The following is a 6915-nucleotide window of genomic DNA, read 5'->3' as shown; positions in this document are numbered from 1 at the left end:
AGAGAGTGAGTTGGAGATTCTTCCTAGGATTCGATCCCGCTACTCCACGCACTCAACTGTCATTCCTGTATCGCTATACAGGCGATTTCGACTCCATACTTAGGTAAGGAATCCTAACCCTAACCTGTTTTAGGGTTTCTAACTATTGTAATAGATGAAATAGCTGACCTATTCCCTGATATACGTTATTGTGGTGCCGTAGACAAAGACTTAGCTTTAAAACTGAGTTTGTTACGAGTCTACCGGCGAAAGGTGAGAACTATAAATGTTTAGGTTATGGTTTTCAAGACTTTCAATGCCAGTTAATGATTTATGACTGACTTGAATTGCTATCACATGCTTAGACACGTTGTTCCCACACTTTACACATATATATGAACTATGTTGAATATAGTGTATTCTTGTGTTTGTTGAAATGTTTGTATGAGTATGGATTCTGGATATGGATTTGCCATGATTAACTGTTGTAGTCATATGGTTGAGGTATACGTGACAATTCCTTAGTGTAAGGATTTGCCCTAATACGTGCTATCACCAACATACGTCATGTATGTTGGAATATGTAGTCTAAGTGTTTGTAGAAATGTCTGAATGAACAAGTGTGTAATAAATTGTACTTTATATGGAAATTGAGAAGATATTCTCAACTACCTTAATGATGTGTATGATTTCCTCCATGTAACTTATATTCTTTATCTGTTTTACTTAGGGACTGCATATGTGTGAATTCATGTTTAAGTTGAAATCCATCAAATGCTCACATGCTTGTATGATTGGAATTGATGATCCATTACTATTCTGATTAGCTTATATGATTATCTGTTATAACTGAATGTGTTTGGGACTATGGAATAGTCCAGACAATTGGTAACAGACATTGAATAGGTGGCTGAGGTTGATTTTGCCACATAGGACGTGATCGGTGAATCCGAGCCGTACTTGGGATGTTGACAGTAGTTAGGCCACACGGAGTGCTTACGCACTTCATATTGATTAACTCAACGTGTGCTCGTACTAGTTGAGCTCGTCAAGTAATCCGATTGACCCGATGTATGTTCACCATGTATGGACGCTACGGCTTGAATCTAAGGTACCAAACTCACCAGTGAAAACTCCTTTAACCTTGGTACCTCGATCCGCTAAGACTCATGAGCCGGGCATGGTGGTATGAGACACTGTGGTCAAGCTGTCAGCCTACGCTGGGGTGACGAGCCTCCCCGTAGTGTCCAATGAGTAATACAGCCTCGTGATATGAATACGGTGGTATGGGACACTGTATTCGAGCTGTCGGCCTATAGTGATAAGGTGACGAGCCCTTTGTAGTGACCTCGAGCGTACTCTAAGACCGCGTAGAGGTGACGAGCCCTTTGTAGTGACCTCAAGCGTACTCTAAGACCGCGTAGAGGTGACAAGCCCTTACGTAGCAATAAGAGTACACTAGGCCTGCACTGATAAGGTGACGAGCCATTTACAGCGACCTAGAACCGCAATATCGTATGAGAATTTCTAGGACTGACGACCCTAAAATGGATCATTGTTTAGGAATTGATATAAGGGAGGTACCTTAACTTCTCAATCCTGCTGTATGAAAAAGGACTAATAAGAACTTGGTAATCATAATCATGCACCACATTGCATGTGCCGTTTGGCAATGTATAGAGAGCACGAGGAAGTGACTGATATGTGTGACCATTAGATAAACATCGCTGAGGGAGTGCAGGCGAGGGCATGCATCATTTATACATACTATTCCTGCATTAATCAGAGTACTTAAGGATGTTCGATTGTATTGTTTTATCATTACTGCTTGACTGAATTGATAACATGTTAACCTTTGCTTTATTGTTCCACTGAGTTGATCACTCACTCCCACGTTACGAGACGGTGTCTTGAACACCAACCAGACCCTGTTGTAGGTTTAGATGATAGCGTAGCCTGTGAGGTGGAGCCGGACTTTGAGGACGATGAGGAGGCATTCTCATATATGCAGTATTCAGGGGGGTTCTTGTAGACCGTTCTGAATCGATGGGGCTTCAGGGTTATACTTGTAGTGGACTATTACATTTTTGACATTTTGTATTTTAAAATAATACATGTAATGATTGACCTGGCAATGTATACATACTTTGGGGACCTATACTGATTTGTAAAGTTATACATATCTGTTTCAGTCTTCCACTTGCATATTACAACTATCCCTGGATTATGTTTTGCTGATTTGGCTTAATCTTATTCATATTTTATGCACTAATATAGACAACATTTAATCATCATTAAATATGTTGCATAAGTGATGCGTTGGAACTTGGGAGTTGGACTTCTACCTGACCCCCGATTTTCAGGGTGTTACATTTGTGTAATGATATTTATGGCGGGCCATGCCTTGGGAGCAATGTTAGTTTGACGTCCACATTGTAAGAATAATGTTGGTTAAATGTCCACATTATAACCCTCCCTAGGGCCCATTGATAGGCCCATGCTTGTTGTGTATGAGGCCCCTGTGCAGGGCCCATCTGTAATGTATATTAGACCTAGGTATAGGGCCCACCCATTGTGCATTAAGGCCCACGGGTTGAGTCCCATTGTGATGTATTTTCGGCCCAGATGGCAAGGCCCGACGTTATGTATGAGAAGCATATGGGATGTGGCCCATTTTGATGTATCCAAGGCCCATGGGCGTGGTCCAATATGATGCATATGTGGCCCATGAGTGAGGCCCATAGCGATGTATGTTAGGCCCTTGTGTAGGGTCATGGGCCCATTATACGTATGGCTCTATGTGGACCACTCCTTGGGGAGCGATGTCGGTTAAATGTCCATATTGATGGGTAATGGTGGTTGAATGTCCACATTGTGACCTTTCCTTAGGCCTTGTTCGGCCGATTCTGATTGTCGAGGTCGAGTATCGAGGCCAATCTGATTTGTCAAAGTCGATTGTTCGGCCACTTCTAATTAACGTGACCGATATGTCGATTCTAATTGTCAAGGCCAAGTATCTTGGCCGAGTCAGATTGTCGAGGCCTAATGTAATGTATATAAGGCTATAGAGCCCTTTGTGATGTATATTGGCCCGTGTTAGAGGCCCATTATGATGTATATGTGGCCCGTGTTAGAAGCCCATTGTGATATATATGTGGCCCATGTGATGCAACCTACTTGATGTATATGAGGCCCAATGTGACGTATCTATGGCCATCCATTAAGGCCCATCTTGATGTGATGCATAATGGACCCGTGTGAGAGGCCCATTGCGATGTACTTGAGACCCATGGGTTGTGGCCCATTGTGATGTATTCAGAGCCCATGGGACGTGACCCATCCGATGTATATAAGCCCATGTGATGTAGCCCATGTGATGTGGATAAGACCCATGTGACACGGCCCATTATGATTGTATGAGGCCCGTTGTGGTGTATTTGAGGGCTAGGCTATAGAGCCCATTGTGATGTATGTTAAGCCCATGTGAAAGGCCCATCATAATGTGTATTAAGCTCTTCAGTGAGGCCCATGGTGTTATATATTTGTCCCTTATGTGAGATTATGGGTCCATTATATATTAGGATCTATGTGGGCCATTCCTTGGGGGCAATGTTGTTTAAATGTCCACATTGTCGAGGTCAATTGTCGATGCCGGTTATTAATACCGATTATGAGTATGTGACAGCATAGCATCATGATACATGCCCACACGCATCATCTGCATGTTTGTTATGAGATGTGGTTGATCATTGCATAGGTCATTGAGCATGTTGTTATGAGACTCCTTGATAGGTGGAGGTTATCTCGCATGAGCTCGCGGTATGCGCAGGATTGATGCATGACTGAATTGTATGACTCATGCATCTCGCATAATGATTACTGTATGCCCTAGCGACATCAGGGCCGTAGCCTCCACAGGCATATCGTAGATGGCCAAATGGGACACCGAAAATATTTGGTTCTAGCATACAGGAGCCATAGATGTCCCTGGGTGAAAATCTCTAAACATGAGCGCCCGAGTGCCGAATACTAGGAGGCCGCGTCTCCCACTATGTCGTGGTCGGTTGGGAGGGGGTGTGGCCTTACCCGTCCGAGGGTAGGGGGCAATACTAGGCTGAGTTTGACCAGCTCGTGAATGGGTCCACTATCGACATGCCAGATAGGTATTGACAGACTATTGGTCAGGCGGATAGTGAGGTTTCTTACGCTCACTTGGACTGTGCGGCTGGGAGAACGGCAGTGCCATTTGGAGTGTACTAAACCTCGGTGATGATCCTAGAGATGAACTGTACTGATATGTGGATTTAGTGAGCAAGAGTTGCATACTCATTCATACATTCATTCATTCACTATCTACTCGGGTTGGTGGTGAGAAACTATTTGTTACGTTTGCCTTCGCAATGGCCAGGATTTCGGTTGGGGCGCGCGACTAACCTGAGATCAAGAGTTTACCATATTGAGTCTGACTATCCAAATTTAGGTATAGGACTGGTTTGGATAGAAGTCCCTTGTGATGGACCCCATAGCCTGCGATATTACGTACTATCATCCCGACTTCACACTCCAGTACGGTCATTCCATTTGCACCGCATATTGCATGACATTTATGGCATACGACATTTTAGGTTACTACGTTTCTGCATTTATATGGTTTAGATATGGTTGACGCTATTCGTGAACTCATCAAGAATTGTATATTGCATTGCATCCTCGGCATCTGATATTTGGCTTTTTATGACTCCTTATTTGCATAGCTGTTCTATATTGCTTACTCTATTATCTTATGATTTATGATCTTGTCAGTATTCCTGCTTACTCTGATAATTCATGATCTTGTCAGCCTTTCTGCTTATTCCGATAATGTACGATTTACGGATTACCAGTATTTTCGGTATTGTATGATGATGGCATTGTATTGAATACTTGGCACTTACCTTGTGCACACACTTACACCACCCTCTAAGCTTTCTATAAGCTTATGCATAATAGATGCGTGCAGATGATGATAGGTTGCAGCAGTGTTGAGCTTGGAGCGTGCAGCGGTCTTCTGGAGCTTGATTTTCGATTTACGTATTTCCCTTTTAGTATTGTATTCAAGTGTTCATATTAGTGGATATGTGATAATGATGTTGTCTTTGCAAATTGGGTATACTTGTGATTATGCTTATTACGAGTTAAATGTACAAAAAAAAATCCTCCTTGTAGGATCCCAGGATCGGAATCTGGCGTATGAACGTTAGGAGCTGAGAATGGGGTACTACGAAGGCTGTTAGCACCAAATTCGGCGATCGGGATTCCTGTAAATTCGATTTCCGGGTTTGGAGCGTGACACGTCTCTTGAGTGAAGGAGGATTAGTTGAGGGGTTATTTATCCATCACAGGATTAGACACCCCTTGAGATCCTCAGAGTTAATTAAGGTTATGGCTGCAAATTAATTTATGAATTAACCAATGAATCAGTCACAAATGAGAATGAGGTACACCACGCACCCCCGCCTCGTACTTTACGAGATTACTTACAACCGGCAGGGGTGAGCATGCCCTCATATATGGTTTTTCCAGGAAATATAGGAAACATGCATATCAAGCCTGGAGTGATCCAACTCCTTCCAAAGTTCCTTAGACTTGAATTTGAAAGTCCATACCTGCACTTGCAAGAGTTTGACGAGGTTATAGACATTTTATACTTTCCTAATATGTTCGAGGACACGGTCAGGTTGAAACTATTTCCTTTCTCCTTGAAAGAGAAAGCTAAGACATGGTTGCACTCACTACGTCCACGATCTATTGGCACATGAAATGACATGATGAAGGAGTTCATAAAAAAAATTCTTTCCATACCATAAGATGAACACCATCAGGAAATCGATTATGAACTTCGCGCAAAAGGAAGATGAAACATTCTTCCAATGTTAGGAGCGGTTCAAGGATCTCGTCAGTTCATGCCCATAACATGGTTTTGAAACGTGGTGCATAACAACTTTCTTCCACGATGGACTGACATCTTCCATGCGCCAATTCGTCGAGACGATGTGCTATGTGGAGTTCATGAACAAGAATATCGATGAAGTGTGGGGTTACTTTGACAAACTCGCTGAAACCGCACAATCATGGGATATCACCCTAAAATCTAGCACCACATCTAAGCATACTCAAGCAAGGGAGAGAGGTGGGATATACTTGGTAAAAGAGGATGATGATATAAATGCTAAAGTGGCCAGTCTTACAAGGAAGGTCAAGGTCATGGAACTTAGGAAGGATAAGGCTAAGGAAGTTGTAAGGCCCGTATCCTGGTCCGTACTGTTCCTTAGGCTCCCGCGATCCTCCCCGTCGAATTCTGGTCACCTGTGACTTGTAAACGACATTTGCACGTGACCCTAAGTCACATCCCGTATATCTGAGTCAGCTCAACTCGAAACTTGTACCCTAACGACCGTGTCGTCGCTGCGGTTCCAATGTCGCGTCTCACATATCGATGCGATACTCAAACTAGGAGTTGTGGGCCTGCGTATATTTTGAGGAAATGCCACACGTTATGAATTTCGAGAGAATCTCTACCCAACCTATCACATCCATCAATCAAGTACAAGTTAAGTACAACCCATACGTAGACCATCCCTCTCTTACCAATAAGGCATGGCACCCATCCCTCTCTCACCCAAAAGTCAACCAAGCCAACACACTCATGTCATTTCTTCTTACAACACCCATTCATCTCTCTCATCTCTCACCCATTCCATCTTATCTCCCTCCATTTCCCAAGCAACCATGAGAGAAAAATCCTAAGGAGAGAAGAGAAGCTAAGTGTTAAGTCCACTTCCTACCCCCAAATCTCACCATCCAACCCTTCAATCTTCATCATCCTCCATCAAAGAGAGAGCTTAGGAGCCAAGGATTCCAAGGAGCTAAAGAAGAAGACAATCGGTGAGTGTTTTG

The 6915-nt window shown here is 43.2% G+C and overlaps 1 non-coding gene across 1 annotated transcript; it reads right to left on the bottom strand.

Moving 5' to 3' along the window:
- Nucleotides 1–5832: 5832 nt before the first annotated feature.
- LOC131230064 (small nucleolar RNA R71) lies at nt 5833–5939 on the bottom strand. Its single transcript, XR_009163791.1, has one exon. It is a non-coding gene; the product is annotated as a small nucleolar RNA R71 (small nucleolar RNA).
- Nucleotides 5940–6915: the final 976 nt, after the last annotated feature.

The sequence above is a fragment of the Magnolia sinica genome, chromosome 16, assembly GCF_029962835.1.
Source record: "Magnolia sinica isolate HGM2019 chromosome 16, MsV1, whole genome shotgun sequence".
Classification (NCBI taxonomy): domain Eukaryota; kingdom Viridiplantae; phylum Streptophyta; class Magnoliopsida; order Magnoliales; family Magnoliaceae; genus Magnolia; species Magnolia sinica.
Note: the sequence above shows the minus strand (reverse complement) of the source record. Positions and strands in the feature narration are given on the sequence as shown.